Raw genomic sequence first — 25,708 nt, forward strand, 5'->3', positions numbered from 1 at the left:
CCTTGGGCACATGAAATGGCATCCTAATTAGCAGCTCTGGATTGACACGCAGTCAGAAAGGGCTCCCTCTGCTAGACCCTCCCCGCGCTGTCCCGGTAAAGCAGCTGCCGCGCACTTTACCACTCCCAAACCATCATCCCTCTCTCCCCAAGCCTCCTCTCTGGCAGCCTCTAAGGCAATACAAGCTGATGTCTCTATTCCCACCTCTGGCAGCTCCAGGGTGTAAAAGCATCGTCTGCCGTGCCCTTAATTGACATCCTTCCTGACATATAATTAACACCCCRTTGGCCCATGGGTTTCACAACAGGCCATGCGGTATGAAAAGAGGTAAGTCATGTTATTTGCCGCCAGCTCAAGCAGGTAGGACGTGTGCTTGAACTGAAGACGTGTCCGGGGTGATATGTCACTGTGGTCTGTGTGTGTGAGTCTACATGGGTGCAACTCGTGCAGTAAGAGCATGAGAACTTAATGAAATCACCCCAGAGTCACTTACATTGCACGTTCTGGCCAGTGTCTGGCTGCTCCTCCTGGCTTCGCTAAGGAAGCATCTGCTTGGAGACGTTGTTACCCCATGGGAAGGCATACCTGAGCCAAAATCAAGTTGTCCTCACCTAGAAATAAGAAAGGAAATAGAGTTCTTAGATCAGCAACCAACAAGCCAAAGGGAAGTGCTCCTCTAAAGACTACCCAGCTTTTCTTTGTCTTATTTTAGGTATTTGGCAGTGAGATTGCTCTTCTCTATCCCTGAGAGAGGCACAGTGTTGCCAGCTCACATGAGTCTATCACGAGATTTGCTATTTCYTCTGCAAAGCCCAGCTCCCAGAGTCTGGTGGTTTGCGGAGAGTCTCCATTTCCACTCAAAAAGTGACTTTGCAGCCAGCACAGAGCATTTCACCCCAGCCCAGTGGATGGGCTCGGGAGCCGGTGGCACAGCCAGCTGCCCTGCGTCTCCGGCAAGGTCAGCTCTGTTTGTCTTTCCTCCCTCCAAGGACTCTCCCGCCACTTGCCTCCTTTGCAAGCCTGACCGCAGCTCAGCAGGGAGCGTGTCGGACAGTGGCTGCGGCGAGGAGAGAGCCCCAGGGCTGATCCCGTCCTTCCCCTCCACCCAGCCTCTGCCCAGGGCTGCCCCGCTGGGACCTGGCTTGGGACACACCACTAACTCTTAATTAGGGAGAGCTGCAATTAGTGGCAAAGCAGCGGAGTGGAGAGGAGCACCTCTGGCCTTTCAGTCCTGGCTGCCTTAAAGCGTGAGACCTCAAGGTCATCCATGCTCTCCTTGATAAGCCCAGATGGACGTACTGCCTCAACTGTGGCAGTTGAGGGACCAGGGAGCTCGTCAGACTCACAGTACAAACCCGACCTGGATACACTTTGCACATGATGCAATCGGCTCCTGTGTGTTCATTCAAGATGCAATGTCTGCAGAACATCACAGGACACATGGCAATCTTCTGCACAGGAGAAGTGACCAGTGGTGGCCACGTTTCTGCCTGTGCATGTGTGTGTCCATCCTTTCTCTATACTGAACTGTAATTCACTTGGGTGTGTCCAGAACTGTGTAAGGATGCATGAAGGCCCTTTGATCCCAACGTTGGAGATATCCAAACACAGCGATCCAGGGAAACGTAGCCAGAAGGCACTGGCTGGGTCAGTCCCCTGTAGCTGTGTTTGACTCTGGGCAACAGTTGCCAGAGGAGTCCAGAGATTTCCATATGCCACAAACCATAAAGCAGCCCCTGGAGCCCCAGAGTCGATATAAGATCTGTTGTACACACGACAAAAAGCCACAGAAACCACACAGAGAAGCAGGAGAGGCCGGGATTTTCATTATGTCCCTGCTGCATGTGAGAAAGCTCAGCCAAGCCTGAGATGACCTGCTGGGGTGGGTTAGCTCCTCGCCTAGTGACCTCTAGCACTGCCAGCATCCCCAGCTCGCACAGCCCCCTGGCCCCTCTCTTGACCCTGCACTCCAAAAATCCCAGTCTTGTCCCTCTGAGCTCCCCCGGGTGCTGCTGGCCGCATGAACTCCTGGCCCTCCGTGCACCCGTCGCCCCAGGCCCCCGGTGCAGCTCTGCCCCTTGCTCCAGCGCGGAGGCGGCCGCCCAGTCCGCTTCCCGGACTTTGATTAACTCCAGGCTCCTCTCTCTTTGCAGCTCTCTGGGGAATAAAAACCTCCGTGAAGTAGATTGCTTCCAGCTGATGGAGGAAGCGGCGAGCGATCCTGCTGGCGGTGGCCAAGCTCACCTCTGCAAAGGGCTCTGCCGAGACCAGGGAACAAGGCCAGGAGGGTTTCTTGTGCCCAAAGTCTCTCTGCATGAGGATGCCAGCAGTAAGCGGAGTGTCCCTGAACCCCGTGGGAGCTTCATGCTACTTCTAGAGAGCTGTGCCCAGGCCTCCTTCATCCAGCCGTGTGGCCGGGGGACGTTTTCCCTTGGATCCACAGATGCCACAGCCTGCGGTTGACTTCTGGCTGTAGACAGCTCTGCGGGGTCCTTTTAGAATAGGATATTTGGGGGTCAGGGGAAGGAGGCTCCAGAAGTCCTTGCTCAGGACTGTGGCCAGTCTGGGATTGGTTTGCCCTCACAGGTGGCTCTGATCCAGGCTTTGAACGTGTCCAGGGCTCTCATGACCTAGATTTTGGGTTGATTTATAGCCGAGGTTGGGAAGTTCAGCTCCGAATGCCGGTTGCCAGTTTTATCTGCAGGGCACAGCTGACCACTGCGTGCTGTGAATCCACCACTTCCCCGTGGCACTGAGAGAGGCCAAAATCCCCCATCCAACATCCTTCAAGCCAGGCAGGACCATGAATCCAGCTTCTGCCCCCAGCCCCTGTGTCCCGGTGCTTTCTGGAGCCAGCAAGAAGCTGAAGATTCCCTGATGTGCTCCAGAGACCCTCAATATCCATCTTGGTGTCTGAGGCTGCCGAGATTTTGCTGCCTTTCCAAAATAGCCAGCTGGAGGGTTATCTCGGTCACCTCTGCTGGGCTGTCCACTCTTCTGGGACAGCATAAGGGCACTGAGAGCCAGCTAAAAGCTGGGAAAATCTCACCTGCCCCATGTCACCTGACCCCACAGCCGTAATCCTGTAGGATCTCCTGCATCGCTGCAATACAGATCTAAGGCACAGAGACAAGGTCTTTAGGGAGAAAACGTTCCCAGCAGAAATGCAGGGAGCCTCCATTTCTATAGCCCAGACTGACATTTCCAGCTTCAAGGAGAGTTTGCATCTTGAAACTAGCTCCAGTCGGTGGTTTGAGTCGAGGCTGGGAGGCTGGTTAGGGGGAACAACTATTACTCAGTTGCCGTTTTGAAAGAGAAAAATGTTTGAAAAAACATCAGGACGTGTCTTTCTGACTGACCCGGTGGCGGTTCCCAGCTGACATTGCCAACATGAGTCGTCCCAAATGTTTCCCGGCTGAAGGAATTTTCTGCTTTTCATCCCAACCCCAGGGGAAAGGAGGTGCTGAGGCCTCGGCAGYGCTGCGCTCTGAGCAGCCTGGTGTGACCCCCTCCAACGGCCCCGTTCTCTCTCCTCTCCATCATGGAGGGACTCTTGGCTTCATGGGGGGCAAGGGACGAGGCAGAGCTCGCTGCAGCACCCAGCCTTCGGGGAAATGGTTCATCCCTCTTCTCCGGCTCTCTGAAGACCTCATGCCCCCCAGGAAAAACATTCCCAATCCTAATCCCATCCTAATCTGACCTAAACCTAGGATTGAAGAAGCACCCTTGGTATTAACTACAGCCACCCGGAGCCAAAACCCCTTCAGCACCACCAGGGATTCTGGACAGCCTTGCATGTGAGCCCCAGACCCAAGGGTGTCTGGTTTCCTGGGGACTTTGAGCTGACGGTTGCCCTTGGGACTTCTCCGAGGTCTGGGCAAGTCCTCAGGCCACCCCATGCACAGACCAGGCTGAGTGACCCCGTCTCGGGGCTTCCCCCCAGCTCCACACCGTTAACCCACTGCGGCTAACCCAGCCCTGACGAAGCTCGCGCTATGGGCTGCTCTTGGCATGTCCCTTTTGCTCGGGCTGTATTTGTGGAAACAGATTTGGAGGAAACATCTTCCTTGTGTTCCCTGGTTTTCCACTCTGGTGCTGTTCAAATCCTCCCCTCTCCTTCACATTCACTCTTCCTTGCAATTCCTGGCCCTTGATCCAACCACAGTTTCAACCCCTCTCCCTCCAGATCATGGGCTCCCTGAAAATGTTATAACTAAGGTGAACGCAAGCAACAGGCTCCGGATTGAAACCCAGCTGTGATGGAAATCGCCAGGTTTGCCGTGCTGGGGCCATTGCTGATGTGTCACCCAGGCTTCAAGGGATACCGTGGCTTCAAGACAGGCAATAATTGTGGCAACGAGGCCTGAAAAACTGCAGACATCTTTCACCATCAGCTGTTCTGAGCTCAGTGAGTTCGACCCATGACTCGGTGTCATCTGAAACTGTTTCCCAGGTCCTAATTCCAGTGCCAAAGCAAAGTCACTGCTTGTGACCACCTGGACTGTCACACAGCAGAGCCACGAAGCCAGGGAGAGCGGGCTCAGCCTGAGAGCGTTGGTGTCCCCCTCGCTGTTCGAGAGGATCCCTTCTCCCGAGAGCTGGTCACTGGAGCGGGCTCAGCCAAGAGAAAAGGATCCCGTAACCAGAGTGCTGCTGCCCTGCGTGCGGCCGGCCAGCGGCCAGCCGGGCACAGTTATTGCCGCCTGCTCATTACTCCCATGTATGCGTGCACACACGGCGGCAGGCCACGCGGTGCCAAGCGCTCCTCGGGCACCGTCACCTGATCTCCGCACCCCGCTCCAAGTCCGGACAAAAATAAATCTGGGAGCGCGGCAGCGGAGCCGTCCTGGCAAGCGCGGCCGGGCTGAGCCCATTGTTCCAGCGATAATGCTAGTTCCGAATGACTGATCGGTGAGAAATGCAGATATTCCCCTCTCGCGCCTCTCCGGCCTCCTGCTGCAAAGAAACTGTGGCTCCGTTTCCAGGAGCGGATGGAGGCATTTGCTGCCCTGCGGCCCTCGGCTAAGCAGCAAAGGACATGTTTTTTCCCCCCATCGGAATTTTTGTGTTGATAGAAGGTTCCTTCCTTGTGGGTGAGGCTAAAGTTTCCACAGGGATTATTTTTCCTTGGAAGTTTATATTTATTTAAGTAGGAGGGCAACCCCTTCCCCTTCACCTTGAACCCTGGAAATTAAAAGGCTGAACCTCCAGCCAGCCCCATTCTGGCAGGGCACATTGCCCTTTCCCCGCAGCATCCCTTTGCTCTGCAAGATTGGCATCTCCACACAGCTACCATGCAGTTTCCAAGCATGTAAAGAAATATCCGTGGGAGGTCAGGCRGAGGCCTGCCAAGCTCATTTCACTTGTGGCCTAAGTCGGTACTTGGTTCCAGAAGCAAAAAAAACAACAACACAGCAGTGGCTTCAGGCAGGCGCACAGAGCTGCCTGGAGATCGAGGGGACACCACAGACTCCTATTGCAATGAGGGCCGGGGGAACCGGGAATTTGCTGGCTTCTTCAGCCCTCAGCTGAGACACACCTGACCCAAGCCAGCCCCGCAGGAGGGAGTCACCATTGCCCTGGTACGCGCTGGGCTTTCGCATTCCCTCAGGAGCTTGTAAAGCTGCCCTCACATCCCCGATTTCTCCTGCAATGCCGATGGACTGCAGAGGCTCTGTCCCAGGGGTCTCCACCTGCAGCCGCCCCCCTCCTGCCCCAGCCCAGAGCCTGCCAGAGCTCGGCCTCRCACCCCGGCTCTGCAATAAAAGCCCGGTGAAAGCTTTGCCACAGGAGCAGCCGCCAGCAGCAAAAGGGGGTCCCAGCTGCACATCCTGGTGCTCCACGGGGCAAAGTGTCTTCCAAGGTCCCCTACGCTGAGCTGCAGACATCCAGGTGCCCCGCAAGCACACTGCCACAGAGCAGCCCAGAGCGCCCACGGCCTGGCAGGGGGATAAAACAGGAGAAAGTGCCAGATCTGGGGAGAAACCTAAGACAGCTGCAGCAACGTGGCCCTAGAGAAGGCAGGAGCACAACTCCATGGTGTCCCTTCCCTGCCGCTACCCTGGCCTTTGAGCGTGCCTCAAGCTCTGAACATCTCGCCTGTGCAAAGGGCTGATCTCCTGGCGTTTGCTGGGACGCAGCCCTATCCTGACCACGTGAACGACAGCTTGAACTTTGGTGCATCCACCAAAGAGCCTCCTGCCTCCCACGGCAACATGCTGGGGAAATAGCAAGGCACTGGGTTAAGCAGCTCTCCTTGTCCCAGTGTGGCGGGGGCACAGAGATCCTGCCTGCCCGCATCGTGCCGGCTTTTTGTCCCTCTCCCCCAGGCCTGAATTCACTCACCCCCTCCCCAGGCCATACCTGGTTCTGTCTTCTGAAGGCGTCATGACTTCACTGCCTATTTTTATCCAGCCCACTGCTAAGTAAAAGCAGAGTTGACACTGGCTTTTGTAAAAAAAAAAAAGGCATTTTTCTTATTGTGTGGGAAAAGATCCATGGGTTGGGTTTTCTTTTTCTTCCCCCTTAACTTGGAGATCTCCCAAAGCAAACAAGTGCGGTTAACTGGAAAATAGGATGATTCACCAGTCCCTTGGGCAGATGGTACCCGGGTCCTCTATTCTCCAGCTCCTGGCAAGGGAAAATGCCCCTTGTAAAACTTAAAACAAACGGTCAACCCTGTATTTGTGAAGGGATGTGTTTTGCAAGGTCGGCACGCCTTGAATGACCTTCTACACATGCCCAGGCCACCTGGTTCATTCTGTCCTGGCGTTCAGTACCAGAGGGGCAGTTTGGGGAGCCAGATCTTTGTGCTCCYCTTTGCACGCCAAAGTGTGGGATGTGCAGGGACGGATCCAGGGCAGGGGAGACTTTCAAGGGTTGCAGCCCTGGGGATGCTCAAACCCCTCTCTGTGCCACCTAGCAATGCACTGGGCTACATCCACCAGTGAAGGGATGGAGCAGCCTTGAGCTCCCTCTCAGCAGCTGCCCCAGGAGCTGAGGTAGAGCTGTCGCTGTGGGCTGAGGCGTCTCCTCCTCTGTGGAGCATCTGCCAGGCAATGCCCTTGCTCCGGGGGTCACAAGATGTTGACACTGGGAAAGGCTGGCCAGGAGGTCCCCATGGGTGAGCAAACAGTGGGGCTGGAGTAATGAACCGATGTTTATCCTCCCCGCAGCCTCTGACACGTGCTGTGGGGAGGCCACTTGCTTTGCGGTGTGACTCAAATCCCATCTGGACATTGCAGGAATCAGCTATCCTTCCCAGCAATAGGCAATGCCTGTTTTTAACTGCTCCCAACTTCTTCCTCCTGTGGACAACAGGTTCAATCAATCAAGCTTATGAGTCCTTATTACATTCTCTTTAAAGACACCCAAATTCTGGCCTCACTATCAGCAGGGCTGTCATTTCAAGGTGGCCTCATCTCAGGGCATCCTGAGCCAGTGATGCAGCAAAGTGAAGAGCTCTTGAGGGAAACAGGGGAGGATGTTGGGGCACTGTAGCCCCTGAAGCACATCCCACAGGAGAGATGTCAATCTCTGGTGCTCTGTCCGCGTTCTTTCAAGGCGGGAGCTGTGACACTCATGGGGACGATGGTGCTGGGAAATGGTGTAGGAGACTGGGGCAAAGGTGACTGCTGAACAGGTCTTGGGGTGACCGGGGAGGTGAACCATTCCCTTTTGAGATGCTGGTTCCTGGTTATCCGGAGCAGGGCTGTATTTGGGGTCTGCCTTTCCCCGCACAGGCATTAACGACAGCGCAGGAGCACAAAGCACAGGCTGAGAGGCCAAATTCCCAGCACTTTAAAATTCCCCCTTGGAAGCTTTTTGGCTGTTTGAGGCCTGGGTTATTTCTGGCTGCGATTGGCGCTTGACAGAAGTGTTTTTCGCTTGCTTTGTAGCAGGGCAGGGACAAACAAAGAGCTCAGCTCTCTGTCTCCTGGGGGACAGCCTTGCTGCACTGGCAGTGTCTTTGTGAGCGGAGGCCAGGCTGGCAGTACCGACACGAGCCGTGTGCCCTCTCTGGAGGGTATGAGCTCCTTGGGGTGGGGATCAGTTCAAGGTTGCATGCCAGCAACGCATGCAAGTTGCTTCCTTCCTTTCACCTTTAAATCAGGCCTTTGCAATCCAAAGAGGACAGCAGCCCCCRCTGCCCAAATGAGTCTTGTGCTGCTTCCTGGACTTTCTCCCRCGTTGCTAAAGGAGGCAGATAGAGATGTCTGGGTCGTGATGGGGAACAGCCCGAGGGGAGGCGAAACAGCATCTCCAGCCAGCTCGCTGTGAGTGCCTGAACTGCTTCACGCCTGAGAAGGCTCCTGCAGCAGAGAGAACAGCGTTTCTTAAGTAAGCCAGAGATGACAGACCTCAAAACAAGTGTCAGCCGATAGCTGTGTCACCTTATCCCGATTGTCACGGCTGCTCCGGGCATTTTTATTGGCTTTGCTCTCCTCCCATTGCCTGAGCGTTTTGTTCAGATTCACCTCCCTCATCCCTTGGGGTGGGCAGCAACCTGCTACCCTRGTATCCCCCTCCTCCACCTCTGCCCAAGGTTTAGAAAGAAAATACAGCCACCGCCCAGGAGTCCTGGTTTGGCAGAGGTGCGGGCACTCGCGGGGCAGGGTGTGTTTGGGCCCGTGGGGTGGGCAGTGAGGAGCGGTTTTAGGGCTACGCCTCCTCTTATGAATCCTCCCCTGCTCCCMGAGAAGGGCTGGGAAGCGCTGACTCCACAGTGGGCTCTGATCATGCACAGAGGCATTTAACAGGGCCAGGYTTGGCCTGGAAGGGTTAAACCCCCCCAGTCCACCCCCCCCTTCCCCGGAGCAGTCCCATTCCCCCGCCTTCTCCCCAAAGGCCGGCCTGGTGCCATGTTTAGCTGCAGCAGCAGGAAGCAGGTTACAGCCCCTGCTCTGCACCACCCACCCGGTTGCCCTGCCTGCTCCTCCCAGCCAGCTGAACAAGCACCCGGCGCCGGCACCGGGGATCACGTGCTAGTGGTCCTGGGGGCAGAGCTGCGAGGGAGGTGGGAAAGGGATGCAGTACTGACCTCAGCCCTGGCATCCGGAGCAGGGTGGGCGGCCAGGACAAGTTGGGTGGTCTCTGGTCCACATTGCATCCCTGGAAAGGGCAGAAATGTCCTCTTCAAGTCTCCCCGTACCGGGAGCTGGCAGAGGTGTGAAGGACCCAGGACTGGGATTTACCCCAGCTATGAGCTTTGCCTGGCCTGGCCACAGTTGAGAGAGTGGTGATCTGGCATCCAGGAGCCCAAACTGCCCTATAGACTCACATCTCACCCCAAACTCAGCTCCCAGGGTCTCCTAGCTTGGGTCATGCTGGGACACARTCACCACCTGAGCCACAGCAACCCAGGGGCCACCAGACAACATCCTTCCAGAGGGCTCGAGGCAGCTGGAGGGCCCCTTTGGTCAGACCCCAGCCCATGTGTGGTGGCAGTTCCTGTGGAGAGTGGGGACAGAGAGCCTCTGGCACGGTGGCTGCTGGGGTGGGAAGGTTGTGTCCAGCATGGAGGGGTCAGCATGGTATCAGGCAGCCCTGGGCACCAGAGTGACACCTTCTTTGGCCCTTCCTCTCCCAGATCTTGCTCTGAGGGAAGAGGAATGGGGGGGAAGGAAGAAATGAGCTGCTTCTGATGTAGACACTCTTTGTCAGAGAGAAGGGCCATGGAGAGACTAACTTTTGCCCTTTCTCCCTGTTATAGCCCTGCAAGTCTGGACTGGGGACCAGCACCAAGCCCCATCAGAAGCCAACATTGGCTCCCTGCCTTGGGATGGGTGTACAGGTCTCACTACCTCCCCTCCAGCTCTGTTCTCCATGGCTGCCCCCCTTTCCAGCCAGCTCTGCCCTTCCTGCCCCAGTATCCCAGTGAACTTGCCCAGTCATCCCAGTACTCTTCCATTTCAAACATACTTCATGCTATTGCTAACAGCCACCTGATGGCAACCAGACCCACCCCACCACTCCAGGGAAGGGAACAAGGTACCAGGAGACATGGGCAAGCAAAACCACTCCATGAGACAGTGTCACAACAGTCTCCTTGTGTCCCYACTCCATCACACCTCCTGCCTCTCCCATCAGTTGCTGTTTTCCCCTGACAACTGATAGCAAACCGTGCCCAGTGCTAGGTCTAACTGGAGCTCCCCTGCAGCGCTTTAGCCTCCCAGCATCAATCCATCTTCCRGACTTAGTGTCAGAAGTGCATCATGGAAAAAAGTATTGATCCTGCAAGGTGGTGAGTTAATTTGAGGGCTCTAATGAGGCAGTGATTTAACCTTATTACCCAAAGGTAAGTAGAGCTGCTGGGTGTCCTGTCCTGGGAGGAACCCATTTCTGCTGCTGCCCAGCACCTCTTGTGGGAAGGTGCCTCCAAGGACACTTTGGGGAAGGSCTGGGGTGGTTGCGTCCTATCATACCCCATGGCTAGGGTGTCCAGGCCTTTGATCAGGCTTGAGGGTGCAAGGGAATTCAGATCCCACATGACCCTCAGTAAGAACTGCATCTCTCAGCACTGCTCTCTCCAGTGTTTCTCCCCAGCTCCTGGTTTCTTCCTCCCCACCTGCCTCTAGGAAACCACTTAGTCTCAAGTTAATGCACTGTGTGAAATCAGCTCATCCTGGCTTCACAGGAGGGTAGGAGATTCTGGGGAAAGCACCCATTAGGAGACTTGCAGTCTGACACTGATCCACTTTAGGCCCATGATCAATTATTTAACTCAGTTTCCCCATCAATGTATCACACTCACATGACTGCCCCCCAGCTCAGATGCATTTGTCCACCCTTCCCTCATGCCATGCAGCTTAACTGTCTGGACACCTCCTTTGAGTCTCCAGGGCTCTTGGGACACTGCCAGGACAGAACTGGGAATCTCCAGGACTAAAGCACTGCTGCAAGATGGAGCTAAGAGCCTGGCTGTGCCCAAAGGCAGTGGAAGGCAGATGGGGGAAAGCTGTGCACCAGCTCAGATGCTCCTCACTCATGAGCAGCAACAGCAGCCAGTGCAAGGAGGGGAGTTACAGTTTTTAGAGACCCATGGGCAGGGGAGCACATCCTCTGGGGCCTAACCTAGAGCAGCCTTGTTGCTCACACTTACCAACACTTACACTGGCAGCTCAGTTCTACAAATCATCTTGACGATGAATTTACTTCTGAGTCCTCTGCTGCTGATGGCAAGGATCTTCCTACCACCCTGACCACAGCTCTCCACACAGGAGTTAGCAGTCTGTGCTGTGCTCAGCCCAACAGAGCTCCGACCTTTCTTGGACTCCTAAGACACCACCATGTTCCTCTGCCCCCTCCAGGAGCATTTTCTTTCCTTCAACTGGAAGCAGATACAGGCTTCTGATAATTCTTCTTTCTGTCCACAAAGGAAACGAGGCAGGAGAATGACCCTGTATAAGTGCAGAGTAGCAGCCCTGTTCCCACTGATCTGAACTGAGACTCGGAGATGATTCTTCCCTGCTCTCTGCCAGGTCTGGGAGAGCAAGATGCTGTGAATAGAAAGCAAATGCTTAAATCTCCCTAGCCAATGATCCCTTCGATGTCTCAGCACAGCCTAACAACCAGGATTTCCTCCTCCTCACAGCTGGTGGAGGCAGGCACAAGCACATGTTGGTACAACTGTCCCAGCCTCCAGGACTGTCAGTGCCAGCTAAAAAGGGGAGAGTAGGTTATTGCTCTTCCCAGCCATGGCAGGTGCTGGTATATCTGGGATAGCTCCACAGAGCTATGTTGTCCTGTGAGTTCTTGGTGTAATCAACTTTGGCATCATGTGAAAGCACTACCTGGATGGACACAATAACAGGTGGCTGGAAGCAACATCCTGGGGTTTTTATTCTCTTCCCAGCCACGTACAAGCATCTTCCTGGCTCTCCTGTTCCAGGAGATGTGGGTGGTAAATGTGGATCCCCACAGAAAACTGTAGCACAAAAAAACCCAACCCCCCCCCCCCCACACACACACACACTCCTGGAGACTGCAAAAGAATCACATAGTCAAGGGAAGGAGAGAAAAAGCTCTCTGCCTTCTAGCCCCTGAGGCAGGCGTCGCCTATCATAGACCCAGATATACAAAACCTGGGCACCCCTTTATCCCTTCTCGCATATGAATACAAGAAAAGTGGACCACCAAGGAGGTCAGGAAGGGATTGCCTCCTCCATTTTCTTTCTTCCTGCCTGGCACTAGCTGAGGCTGGCAAGGACCAAGAGCAAGGTTAGGGGCCTTCCTCTAAAAGCAGGGACAGGATACACCATGCCCTTGCCAGGGCAGACAATAACCTGCAAACCCAATCCGCGCGTCTCTGCACATTCAAACATAGTCACTGCTTCAGAGACATGTTCTCCCAAACATCCTCCCCTCACTGCCTCCCGCGTGCAGAGACTCATACGTCACTGCGTGTGGAGGAGAACCGGTGGGCTGGGGACCGAACTTTGGTCTGCGTGGGAAGCTCCCCGCAYGCAGCAGTAGGGGCGAAGTTTAACAAGGATGTTCAACAGGATCCAATAGCTTAAGAAACCCCAAGATCTCTCCCATGATGGCTGGAAGCTCTAACACTGTGATAACTCATTAAATGCACAGAAGCACCAAAAGAAAAGCCTGAGGGAAGTGGGGAGGAGGGAAGAGAGTGGAAGAGGAGAAAGAAAGAGGCTGGAGAGCTGTTGTCCCCTGTCCTTTCTCACTCTTTGACATGCAAATTACATTTCCCTTTCAAGGAGCAATGAAAAACCTCTACATCTTGGCAGCAACCAGAGCTAAGTCAGATCCATGGAGTAACTGCCCCCTGCAGCCAGCCTGAGATTGTACCCTACAGCGTATCACACATATTCATGCCTGTCCCCAACCACCCCCATTTTAAACACAGTCAGCACAGGGATTTCTTTGCAACCACAGGAGTTGCAATAGGTTGCTGGGAGAGAGGGATGCCAAAGGAGAAAGGTTAAACAGACATTGCACTCTGAGGGAAAAGAAGGATCCAATTCAGCATTGCAGTTCCTAAAACAGTCTCATTAGATCCTGACTGAAGTGTGTGCAAGCAGTTTTGGCAAGGAGAAACAAAAGACCTGAGAGGAGTGAAAGAAAGGATAAATGAACAAAAGACAGGAAGGCTGCACAGGTTTTCAATCCCTTAAGCTCACTATTTTAATTTTGTCTCTATTTTAATGTCCAAGTACTTTTCATCATGAGGCACCTCTGGGAAAGGTAGGAAATGGGGGTGGGAGATTTACTACTACCGGTTTTCTCAATAGATCCCATTAAATAAAAAGAATGGAAGCAAGAAGAAATTCCCAAGGCGAGAAAAAATCCATCAGTAATTGACGGGCCCCCGGGGGGCTGCAGCGGAGATGTTGAGCTGAATTCAATTACAGTCCTGGTCAGAATCAGGCAGGAAGATGTGGCTTCTTTCACTGTGTCAATTAAAGAAGTGACTGGTAACGATAGACTTCTCTGCAGAGCCTCTGACCCATGAGTCAAAATGTGCTTTCATCCGGTACTGCCTGATGGCTCTGTGGCTCCCACTGGGAACATATGGGCTCGTGGATGGCGCAGGGATGCCAGAAGGCATTTTACAGACTGGGTACTCTGTAAAACCAAGCCTTGTGCCCTCTATAGAAATTGCTGTGCTCCACAGGAAGGTGGCATCATTAACAGTAATTAATTTGCAGCCACAGTCCTTTTCCTTTGTGTTACCTGAGCACAGCCGAGTGCACTGCCTAGCTGCATTACTGATCACAGCACAGCACAGTGCCTGCAGATTACTCGTGGGATTTGGGTACATACTTTCTCAGGTCCCTGTTRAGCATTTCCCATAGAGAACTAGGAAATAGCTGGCCACATTCCCCTACAGCTATGTGGAAAGAGAAAGGGTGGAGAAGAAATTTTCATGTGATATCCGGGGACTAAAAACATAGCATCAAATCACACACACATACCCCTTTCTGGCTGATGGAAGCAGGTATGGCTCCATTCACRTCAGCTGGGTGCTGCCCTGCTTGTATCAGGAACTGAAACCTGGAAGGTCCAAGAGCAAAAAGCAGGTGACAGGAAATATCACCTCCTCTCTGTCCTCCACCTTAGGCTAGGTTTGAGTATCCCCAGTTTTCAGCCTTCCGCTATTTCCCTTGCAAGACCATTATGCAGCTTAAGAGCTCCTAGACATGCAAAGCTGTCCTGGCTAATCCACTTACCTTCTCTCTTCCTTCCCCTATAGTTCACCTACAGCATTAGGAAAAGAGGCATTGATAGAATACAATACAACAGCAGCAGTGCACAGCTCAAACAACGCAAAACCAAAGCACATGGATGTGCCCACAAATGGGCAGAGAGGATCTGGTAGGTGATGGTTTAAATGCAAAAGAGTGCATGCGTGTCAGGGGAGAGAAACAGGAGAAACCAGGGAATGGGGAGAAAAGCAGCAAGGAAATTCCAAGCTCAGCATGGCAAGGCTTTGAGAGCAGGGCCAGGAGAAGAGGCAAGGGTCAGAGATGGCTGTGCTGAGTACTGACAAAGCAGAGTAGAGGTGTGAACATGGCCATGTCCCCTGCTTCTGACTCCTGCTGTGTTCAGTGAGTCCCTTCTTTGTAGGGAACCAGAACACATCAAAGGAACCTCCACTCCGTCGCCACTTTCTCCTCCTACCTGGTATGACCTGCAAGTCCTCCCATTTTCAGCAAATTGCCCTGATCAAAAGCAGTAACAATACTGTGCTCCTACTGGCACCATTTTACAGTTTAAARGTATCTCTTTCTTCAGATTCCCCTTCAAGGACTGAAATAACCCTTTCTTCTACTAGCTCCTACTACGTTACTCCTCCTTTGAAAACATTTCTGTTACTGAACAGGCTCCATCGCTGCACATACAGCTTATCTCTTCCCATCCTGGATCCATCATACCTGACCAGGTCACAGGATGCTAGGGGCTSTTTCAAAACCTTCCAGTCATCCTTACACAGTCCTTCCAACAAAAATATGGGAACTGATGCTAGAAGGGTCTGATTTCTTCTGCCAGCGTGGCCCCGAGCACAGGACTTCCAGCAATAAGAATGATATAGGCTGATCCTGAGCTCTCTGTGGACTAACTGAAACCAGGAGCACCATAAAGTTAGCAACAACAGAGGCCCTAAACATACATATGCATACATATGGCTCTTGAGTGCTCCTTTCTGGTTGGTGCTAAGGTGGCATTGCCAGCATCTGGGAGAGGGGAGCTAATAGATGCTCAAGAGCTGGGATAAGCGATGAAATTATTGATCGCTAGTTGATGGATAATTGCTAATTGGTGGAAGAGGCTGAGCAGGGTGGTGCTTTGTTGGAAGAACTTCTCTGAGGCCTTGGAAGGAAGAAAGAAGCCAAGAACAAAGGATCTGTGCAGTGTCAGGCAGGGCCTGGAACGGGAGGAATTTCTATTTCTCATGTTCTTGGCTTATTTACAGAGATTGCCCAAACTCCTGTAATGAACGGATGAGCAGCATGAGCAATGCTTCATTCCTGGCCCCAGAGCACGGACCCAGCAACCAAGGCAGAGGTTTGGTACAGTCAACAAAACCCAGCAGGGTGTGGGAAAAGGAACTTTTCTGCTACRGCTCCAAACATTACCTCCAGTCCTACCTTTACAGTGACCCAAGCCAGACCCTCAGCTTGGGGAARACAGGCTGCGGGGAACACGACTCAAGCTCTGTGAATTCCTCTGACTCGCATTGCCACTAAAATGGAAAGGGCAGGCTGTAGTCRTAACACAGAGCTCTGGGAAAGAGGGGAGGGAAAGTGCCATGCCCYTTTCTGCCTGGAAGCTTTTAGGCTCATGTCTGAATTGCTTCTTCTTCCAGTAGAGCATCTCCATGCTTCAAGACATTTCCAGCATCTTTCCCCCTCTTTTCCTGCCTTATTCAGCTTCCTTGGAGCTCTGGGGATATCAAGGCAGCCTGGAAGCAAAAGGGAAGAAGAGCCCCATTTGAGACACTACGAAAYGCTCTCCTGCACCGGTTAATAGGCTTGTTCCTGAGGAGATGCTCCTGAGCTGAGCATACACCACATGTTTGGGGGAACTGCCAACAGGAATGAAAGGAGAGGAGAGAAAGAAAGAGGCATATGCTCTACCTCCTGGTCCTGACTAAACCCTGGGGCTCTGTTTGCTTGGCCTCTCCATTAAAGYGAAATGAGCTTTTCAGCTCAGAGTCTGTGGGGGCACAGAGAGGGCTGGGATAAGTGRGGCCATTACCTCCTGCCTGAGCCATTTCAGTCCTTTGGTCTTACAGGAATACCTTGTTCTTGGGCTCCTTCTTCTGCAAATTTCTCCCTCTAGGAGCAATTCAAAAACGGTTGCCAAAACCTAGACGTCCCAAGAGATTACGGAGAGTAGCGAACTTTTGATGAGCCCAGGCTGAAGCTGAGCAGGGCCCTGGGACCAGCAGAGAGAGGAAGACAACCTCACCAGCTCCTTCACTTGACCCTTCCCTCTGCCTCCCCACCGAGGCGTGCGGCAGGACCGAACGGCTGCCCATGACAAGAAGTATTTCAGAGCAATGAGGCAGAGAGCACAAACTCTCCCAAAGCCGTTCCGTCAGCCTGGGAACTAGAATGGCAGCAGCAGAAGCAGCAATTTCCCCTGTCAGGAGGCAGCGAAGGAGTGGGGAGCGCTTAGCAGAGAGGTGTAAACGGAAATTGTATTTTACGAGGGCCCAGTCAGTCCCGCTTGTACCAAGTGACAGACCTGACAGGAGCATTTAACGACAAAACACAAACAGTGTCTGGCAGGTACAAAACAACAGCAGGGACTCAGTGATCCCTGCCCCACCAGGTATTTGGATGCTGAAAGACAGCTCCCAGGTAACACGTGGGGCTTTTTATTTGAAAACTGCTCCTTTTATTATTATCTTTCCTCCCACTGCAAAAGGCAAAGAGAAAAGAGACAGGGAGAGGGAGAGTCGTTTGACAAGCTGAAAACTTTTATGGGGAAAAAAATGAATAAGTGAGAAAAAAAATGAATAAGTGGGGAAAAAAAAAGAATTAGCAGTACAAGTCACTGTTGAAGGAAGGAAAAACAAAGTCAAAGGCTCAGGGCTGAGTCAGTGTGTTGCAGGGCTCGTGAGGGAGACTGTGTCTTTTGGAAATCAGTAATCCAAAGGGCTCTCTGTGTGCGCATAAAGTTATTGACTGACTGCATTTTATCCACTTATCCCCCATTAAGCAGCAGGCTTCAGTTTGATCCCAAACAGCAAGGAATTAGAGTAACTCTACCCTGCATTGGTAGAAAGGTTTCCATCTCCGAGGAATCCAAAGTGCTTCAGCAGCCCTCTGGGGAATGCAGGACTGACATGCACACGCTCCTGGGGGGAGGCTGGCAGTGGGACAGTGCTGGGTACAGTGGTGATGGGGGCGGGGACGGGGGACTGGAGGGAAACCTGTGTATTTATCTAAAAAGCTATACGACCTCTATTATGCAAGCAGAGCAGAAAAGGTTTGGCTTSCAAGGACAGAGAATATAATTTGCCTATCTCAGAACAAGTAGCAATTCCCCTCCTGCTAAGCTTCCTCCAGTTCAAACGAATCATCTCTCCTCTTTCTTCTGCTTTATTCTGCTGGCTCTTTTCCCACATACAAGAACCAGACAACCTTTCTGGTCCGGAAGGGACAAGGGGCTATAGGTCCTGGTACAGTTACAGACATTTTTCAGTAGTAGAACTGACTTAGAAAGTTTTTGTTCCTTTCTGCCCCCACTTCAGTTTTCCACCCCCTCAGCTGTACTGATGCAACTGCTTGTGGATCTGTAGGGAAATCAGACCACAGAAATGATCTGTTTTTTTAAAAAAAATCCTTCTTTGTTTTTTTAAGACACATTCACTTGCATCACTTCAGCAGTACAGGTTCATTGCAGCCCCCAGTCTCGGAGCAACACAAAGTTTGCTGAAGAGGTGGGAAGAAGCACCCAGGGGTGAGAAAGAAAGGAAAGGGGGTCTCAGGATCCCCCCTCTGGCTCCCTGCTATCCTGAGGTGCTCTTGATGCATTACCCTGGTGACCTCTGCAGTCTCTGCCAAGCCAGCTCCATCCAGATGTCCCTGCAGCTGGCACAGGGGGACACTTATGCTCTCTTGTTTTAAAGATGCTTTGCTTTGTGTCCTCAGCTTCCCTGCCTTGCTCCAGCTGACTTCCAGTACTGCAAAGCCACTTTGTAACAGCTGCCACTGAAACTGCTGTTTCTCATGGAGCTAAGACAACTGGGCAGCTCTGCAGGAAGAGCAGGCTGCAGCTTCCTCCAGGGGAAACTGAGTCAACTGAAGGTGCAGGGTTTTCAAGTTACCCCAAACCTCTAGGGCAGAACTGGGAAAAGAATTTGAAGGACCAGATAAAATCAATTCATTTAACTCCTGCTGCKACAGGAGCCCTGGAGGTCCCACAATATGCACACTCTGTGCCTTAACTGCCTCTTCCCACACCATCCCAGGGATGCTTTGCTTCTGCTGCAACATACAACAGTGATCCTTGACTACATTGCATCTGTCCTGCACCCCTCCCCAATTCCTCCAGATGGGAGCTGGGGATGATTATGTTTGTTGCCTTGAAAAGAGCTGGTGTCCCAACACCAACTAGTGAAACAGGGAACCGTCAAATTTCCCTGGACACCCTCATGCACCCTCCATGCAGCAGATCTAAGAAGCACCTTGTTTATGGGCTTGACACAGAATTTGACAAAATAAGCTGTGACAGGAGTGATCTTATTTATAGGAGGAACTCCTAATGCCTCTCATTCTCATGTCATGTTGGGGACAAAGTAAAAAATGAAACAGAAATGACCCTTTAGTTTTTACCTTCAATAATGGAAATTTCAGCTGATGACCTGGCCAGGATGGGCAACATTTGGCCAGTTTCCTCAAGGTCACCCTGAAGTTCACATCACAGTCCAACTTCCCTTCTTTGAATCTCCTTCCCTTCCCAGCTTGGCACTCCTGAAGCATTTCAAGTCTGGAGCCCCCATTTTGAAGCACCTCAGAACTTCAGCCCAGACTCTGCTCAGTCCATTATGAAAGATTTGTGAGGTGATGAAGGACGGATGCTACTGTCCCAGTGTTACCACTCAGAAGTCACAGAAATGCTCTGCTAAAGGCCCCTGAACATAGGTCAAGGAACAGCCAACTATCTACCTTTATTCCTCTGGCTGCCAGTTCCCCCCTTCACACCAAAGACAGAGACCTGCAAATGAGTCTTTTCTTTTTCCTGTGGGTTTTTCTAGCATCTCGAGGGATGGCTGGCCACTCACTCTAGAAGTTCTCATTTGGACACCACTGCTAGCTGTTTCAAAGACCCACCATCAACACCTGCCTTGCAGGGCAGTAGCCAGAGACCATCGCATGTGCATTGTTGTGTGCTAAGCTGTGCCAGGAGACAGAACGTGTGCGAGGCATCTTCAGCTCCAGGCGGCTAGGATGAGTCAGAGACAGTCGCCTTTTTCCCTGCGGTGCAATTGTACCAGGCCCTGACAGCATCAGCTGGCTTTTATCACTGCTCCACATCAGAGCTGTCAGTCCTGAAGACAATGGAAGGTGTGTGGAGGGGGAGGAATTGAGCATCTCTGAGCTCTGCTGGCTTTCCAGAATGATGCCAAAGTGGTGAGCAAAGAGTTTTTGATTAGCAGCCTGCTGCCGCAAGAGGATTAGCGAGGACGTCAGTGACTGTGGCAGCACTGAAATTAAAAAGCGATACTTCTTGAGCTTCCTCTGCTACTGCTTTGCAGGGAAGAGCTTGATTGATGGTGATGAGAGCACTGGAGGGCACATGGCCACAGGAAGTTTCACCCATGCTCATGGCCCCCATGCATGGAAAGCATCTCTCTTTAGATCTACCGGTGCCAGTGGGGTCTGCGAAGGGCTGGCACCACTCAGGATTCACATCACCTCCTCAGTGCAAACTCATCATCCCCCATGCTTAACTTGGGGTGAGAGAGGCTCTTCTCAAACTCAGATTTTGCTCTGACAGTGAGAAAGAGAAGGAAAACAGACTTGATAAGTAAGGCCCAGAGGCATTTAGAGAACAAACAGAAACCCTCGATTGAATGAAAAGATCAACTTTTGCCAGCTGAGCTGTCTGCTGAGGAGAGGGGAGGTGTTTGGGCTCCCTTCAAGCATATCACGGAGTCTCCTGTCCGCCAGGCTTGCTGAGAAGATCACCCATGTGGATTCTCCAACCGCCACTTCTGTGCGTTGTCCCGCACTTCTCCCTCACGCTTGGGGGTAGCTTCCTGCGAACGCCCACAGAGCGATTCGTTCGCTTCCTTCACATCCCTCCCCGACTAGATGCTTATGGAAATGTTGACAGCAGCCAGGCAGCTGGTGGGCAATGCCCAGGGTCTGTTTGCCAATAAGCTTTGCCTTGTCTCATTGCTTCTCAGCAGACTTGCACCTGCCTGTTGCCTCTATATTGCACTTAAGCAGTCACATCCCTCCAGGGCAGAGATCACCTTCTCATTCTGTTTGTAAAGCACATAATACAGGCACTCTGATGCATCCCAGATGCTATGTTTATCACCCTATCACAAGAGGTGGGGAATGTTGTTATGTTGATTATTTTCCAGAGAGAGAAGTTAGGTTCAAGGCAGAGTAAGTGATTTGACAAAGGTCTCAGGAAATCTGTGGATACTGTCAGAACAGGATCCATTTCTCCTGAATCTCAAGCCAACACCTGAAGCACGAGTCCATCCTTTCCCTCCAGAAAGGAATTAAAACAAGTCTGTTTCCATAAAGTACGTGGTGCTGAAGCATTATGTGAAATAAATTGGCTTGGTCTGTGCAGGGCTAGGCACAATGGATTTCTAAATTAAACCCTTCTAAATGGAAATGCTAAGACAGATGTGAGAGAAGATACCTACAGGCTGGAAAGCTTAATCAGAAATGGAAGTTGCTGAATGGGCCACACAGAGTGATTTTTAGCAAGAATTGCATGGTGTTGCTCCAAAACAGCAACAAAATGGTTGTTTCCTTAATGATTCCTTGCAAGCTGCACTGGCCATGTTCCAGAGGGATCCATGCACTGTGTCACTGTCAGTATGTTCCTGTGGGCTGCTGCAGCAACAGAAGTGGTCTGCTGTCGTAGGGCCCTGCATCGTCTCAGCCCATGACTTTCCAAACAGCCCCCACAGGTAAATGGTCTGTAATGGCTGAGCGGCATTTCACCTCAACAGCGCTTCTCTGGAAGTGACACATGGAAGAAAGAATATATTCAGCATCCGGACAAAAGCTACAAAATAAGCAGAAAGGGAGGAAGTTTAAAAATTAATCAGAGCTCAAAGTGCTGTCAAGTTTCTCCTCTTCCCTCCCTGTCTGGACACAGAGCTATCACCAAAGCTTAAAACTGATTGGCTGATCAGGTCAGGGCAGAGAAGATGTGGCAATAAAGTAGTTTTCCAGAAATGAGCACAGGCTAAGAAAAATCCTAATGCCCAGCATCCAGGGAAATGAACAGGTACAATATATTCATCATCTGCTGTACTGGGATGAGGCTAGCTGAATGCAAACTCTCAGTACAGGACAGTCAGGATACAGACTTTGATAAGGCTGTGTAAAGCCAAATCTGACTAGCTTTCAGGGCATGATGTTAGACTCCCTAGAAGGCCCCCTTGGCCCTTTCTAACTCATTCCTGTTCCCTCGCTATGAAAAGTTTGGTTGTCTTCTCCTCTTCCTGGCTGAATTTTTCCACAGCAGTTAGCTGCCATGGTGATAGAAGTTACAGAAATTAGTAAGAAGAGTCATAATTAACAATTGACTGACAGTCCCATCTGACCTGAGACAGTAGCTGAAAGCTGCCTCCCACTTCAATCTGCTTGCCACAAAACAGCCAGGAACATGCAGATTTGCTAGCCAAGGTGGCTTGGCTATTTGGCTAAATTCTTCTAGTGGCTGTCCTCAGTTGATGTCGTGCTCAGAGCATCAGTGAGGATGTGTCACCATTGCCCTCTTCTGGATCCACAACCAAGTCTGCTCCAAAGTTTGGGAGATGTCACCGTCTAGTGATGGCAACACACAGTGACTCCAAGGGGTCTGTTTCATAGGTCACCACTGGTACCTCATATAGGTGCTTTGCAGTTTTAATTCAAAGGGCTTCAAGTTCTTTCCTTTTCTCCTCCCAGCATGGTGACCACACTGCAGTGCAAATTTACAGCAGATGGTGGATTCAAATGGATGGTAAATGCAGAAAAGCTTTACCACTAAATATGAGGCTAATTCAAATAAATATGAGGCTGGTGGTTTAAAACCTCCTGCAAAAAGGGTGGGTTCAGGTTCAACTGAAAGGAGCCGTGTGGTTAAGCTGGGGAACTCCTTGCCACAGGATGTTGCAGAGGCTAAAAACATATATGAAGTTAAGAGGAGACTGCAAAAGTTTGTGGAAAAGAAATCCACTGAGGGTTACTAAATACATAGAACTTTTAAGCATTTATGTAAGTCATATTTTCAAATGAAATACGTATTTATGAAAGAAGGTTCTTATAGTCCTTCCTAGGCACCCTCTTTTGGGCTATGTATAAGACAGGATACTAAATCAGACGGCCCTTTGCTGAACCAGTACAAGCACACTCCTGTTTTTATGAATATGGAAAGCACACAGATCTAATCAGGGGTCAGGATCTCAGCTTCTGCCTCAAGGTTTTATTCAGCTTGAGTCAGGCAGAGACTTAAAAATTGCTCAGCGACACACTTGGGGCTTGGCCCACCATGAAGCTCTCGAGATCCAGTGCTTCTGTAATGCACAAAATTATGCAAAACCCACACTGTTTTAATGGAGGAGAAAATTAGCTAGACTCCGTGAAGTATATTACTTATGGACTGAACAAGGCAAGTTTTCACACTCAGCTGGAAAGTAGTTCTCCTCTTTGTCTGTCTATTGAAGTACAAGCAATGCGGTAACATGCAACACCAAACCTAATTGATACCAGAAATTCAGGGGCTGTTGTGAGCATCAAAGGGCTGAAAGTGAGGAGGCAGAATCAGGGTACAGAGCCCCAGGAAACTGGTGAGGAGTGTCAGCAGCTTGACCCAGCTCCATAACTGACTACGGAGTCAAGAGCAGGTTGACGACAGCTGTTAATCCATTCTAGTACAACCTAGCCTTCCTGTCAGCTTTGCCTGTTGTTCCTGACTGTTTGAATAATATATCTCCCAAACAGGAGGAAAAAGGGAGTGTGCATCCCCCTCCTGGCATGGAGGAAAGGAAAGATGGGTGGAATGGTGAGCCCCTGACAGTGGGGGAGAAGTAGAGAGAATGAAGGGTGAGAGAGGCAGGGGATGCATGGAGTCCCTAGCACATGGAAGGAGAATAGGAGATGCTGCATGATTGGGGACCTGTGGGGATATGGTGAGAGGACCCATATATCCCCATGCCAATGATATAGAAGAAGAGGGTAGCACACAGACCTCTTGGTTCAAGGGATGGATCAGAAGATTGTAGGGTGTCCCTGACGTAGATGTGGGAGGCAGAGACTATCCACTATCCACTCGGCCCCAATATGAAGCCCTAAGTCTGCCCAGTGGGTCAGAAGGGGCCAAACTCACGGCTAGGGTATGTCAACATCATCTCCAGTGGGTCTCTACCAAATGAAGACCCCACTGTTGTACTGTAGAGTTCTAGAGAGGAATCTGTGAGATGAAGCTGCTCTGTGTCTTGTTCTAGAGTGATGGGATACAGTACAAGTCAAACATAACATACATAAAATACCTTCTTTAGGGTCTGCATGACAGAGTGCCTGACAGATAGATTGCGGACAGCGAGTCAGGATTCCTGGACCCTGTTTAGGCCTTGGCACATGCAAATTTACACCGGGTGAAAGATATGCTCTGTTCCAGTTCCCTGCTCTCCAGCAAGTGTAACAGTCATTGCCTGCCCTAGCAAAATAGCATTCTCCATTCATATTTGGGGAGCTCCTGGATAGCAGAAACCGTGCAAGTGCAGAGCATTAGCATCTCTTCAGCATGCTGCAACATCCCAGCAACATTTAACCTTCCTTCAAATCCGGTGGCAGGTCACAGCGATTGGCGGGTCTTGCATGTGTGTGACTGTGAGTCACTGAGTATTACTGATCTTCATATTAATCTATTGTTGTAAATGACTTGGAGCTGCCTACAGACAATCCTTCAGAATATGGAACAATGGAGAACCTGCACATCTGAAGAAAGCCTCCTCTGCATGGCAACTTATTGCCATCGTAACCAGCATAAACAAGAGCAATTAAGACAATTTCAGAGCATCACCTCCTCCCTCTGGGGTCTTAATGAGAGCACGCTCAGAAGGGGGCTGGAGCAGAAGCAGGCAAGGGCTGGGAGTTAACTTGTGTGGGAAAAGAAGGGTAGGAGAGTTTAAGATTCAGAGGATTGCTTCCCCTCCACCCCGTAGCATAATGCAAAGGGCAAGTGGGGGGAGAGATTCAAGCAATTCTGTGGTAGATAGAAAAGGCTTAGAGAAGCAGAGCATTTCTGTTGCCTCACGTTCACGCCAGGTGTCAGGACCCTGCAGAGCAAGGCAGAGGATTTTGCTGACATACTTCGGTAGCTAGAAGTAGCTAGAATGCATCACTGCCATAGGCACCACTTCAGGAATATAACAGCGTTTTGAGCCATAGCTTCTGGTGAAAAACATGATCGGACTGGATTGATGGCCTTTTAGTAGCAAGGTGTTATGGAAGAAGCTCTTCTAAAGTTGATGATTACTTATTCCAGAAAATAAGGACAAGCCTCAGCATGGTGCTGTTTGAGTAGTGTATGGGCTCTTTGCCCATGCTCCCTAAAGCTTTGCTATATGCTAGTGATCTACAAGCATTCAGATGACTGGAGTTCCTCCAGTCAGCTACTGAAAAGCTGCTTGTGGGTGGCTGTGCGGGGAGGAAAGAGGGGAGGTTGGGAAGCTTTCTTAAGAGGAAACTGCCAGGAGATGAGAGTGTACGTATTAGAGGGACTGACCTGTATAAATGCTCCAGGGAAGGAGAAGAGATGGCTCATATCATTTTGGCGATGACAGCTCTTCTTTTGGCAACCTGGCCCCTTGCAGTGGAGAGGAAACGGATGGAGCTATAGAGCAGAGCTTTTCTCAAGGTTTTCGTACGATCTAATACTGCAAGAACAGTACGATTTTCAATTGACTCTTCTCAGAATTAAGGCAGAAGTCAGAGATTAGGCTCCTGCATTGTCAAAGTGTATAAATAGCCTTGATGGAAGCATAACAGGAGCTCAGTTAGGTTTAACCCAGTACAGCAAATGATATATCATGGACTTATATTTTCTGAGGCCAGACAGGATCATTGGATCATCCATCTGGTCTGACAGCCTGCAAATAAAAAAGCCAGAGGATTTCATCCAGCTACTCTTGCAACAAGCTCAACAACTTGTGTTCGACAAACATATGTGGAATGACAGCCACCCATGTCTTTGGTGGATCGCAAAACTCACCCCAGGGCCAAAATGGTTTCTTCCATTTTCTGCAGAGACAATCTTTTCCTTTTAACTTGAAATTTGCTATCTCAGACTTGATTGTCTGCTTAAAAAAAAAGAAAAAAGTGGCACATTAACTTGCAGAGAGAAGAGAGGAGCTAAATCTGAGACCTCTTATCTGAATCTTCTTGAGTGCTGAGTAAATCGAATTGCTGTCTGAACCATAAATGCTGTTTTGCTCATATGTTGCTAACCTCTTGTAGTCTACTCCTTTCTGCTTTTCTAGCAGAGCAGAACT

General features: G+C 51.0%; 1 long non-coding RNA gene across 7 annotated transcripts in view; it reads right to left on the reverse strand.

Moving 5' to 3' along the window:
* Positions 1 to 209: 209 nt before the first annotated feature.
* LOC112974362 overlaps positions 210 to 25,708 on the reverse strand; it is a 45,677-nt gene continuing 20,178 nt past the window's right edge. For 3 of the 7 annotated variants that reach the window (XR_003256252.1, XR_003256246.1, XR_003256251.1), the window contains 9 exons: positions 25,429 to 25,513; positions 24,943 to 25,306; positions 18,810 to 21,231; positions 15,612 to 15,925; positions 13,938 to 14,016; positions 11,102 to 11,498; positions 9,041 to 9,111; positions 6,364 to 8,312; positions 210 to 611 (listed from right to left, as the gene is read on the reverse strand). This is a non-coding gene — a long non-coding RNA (uncharacterized LOC112974362). Of the gene's footprint in view, positions 612 to 6,363; positions 8,313 to 9,040; positions 9,218 to 11,101; positions 11,499 to 13,937; positions 14,017 to 15,611; positions 15,926 to 18,809; positions 21,232 to 24,942; positions 25,307 to 25,428; positions 25,517 to 25,708 lie in introns of all 7 variants that reach the window. The other 4 variants (XR_003256253.1, XR_003256249.1, XR_003256247.1 and 1 more) reach the window with 4 other exon arrangements.

The sequence above is a fragment of the Apteryx rowi genome, unplaced genomic scaffold (genome assembly GCF_003343035.1).
Source record: "Apteryx rowi isolate R43461 unplaced genomic scaffold, aptRow1 scaffold_6, whole genome shotgun sequence".
NCBI lineage: Eukaryota > Metazoa > Chordata > Aves > Apterygiformes > Apterygidae > Apteryx > Apteryx rowi.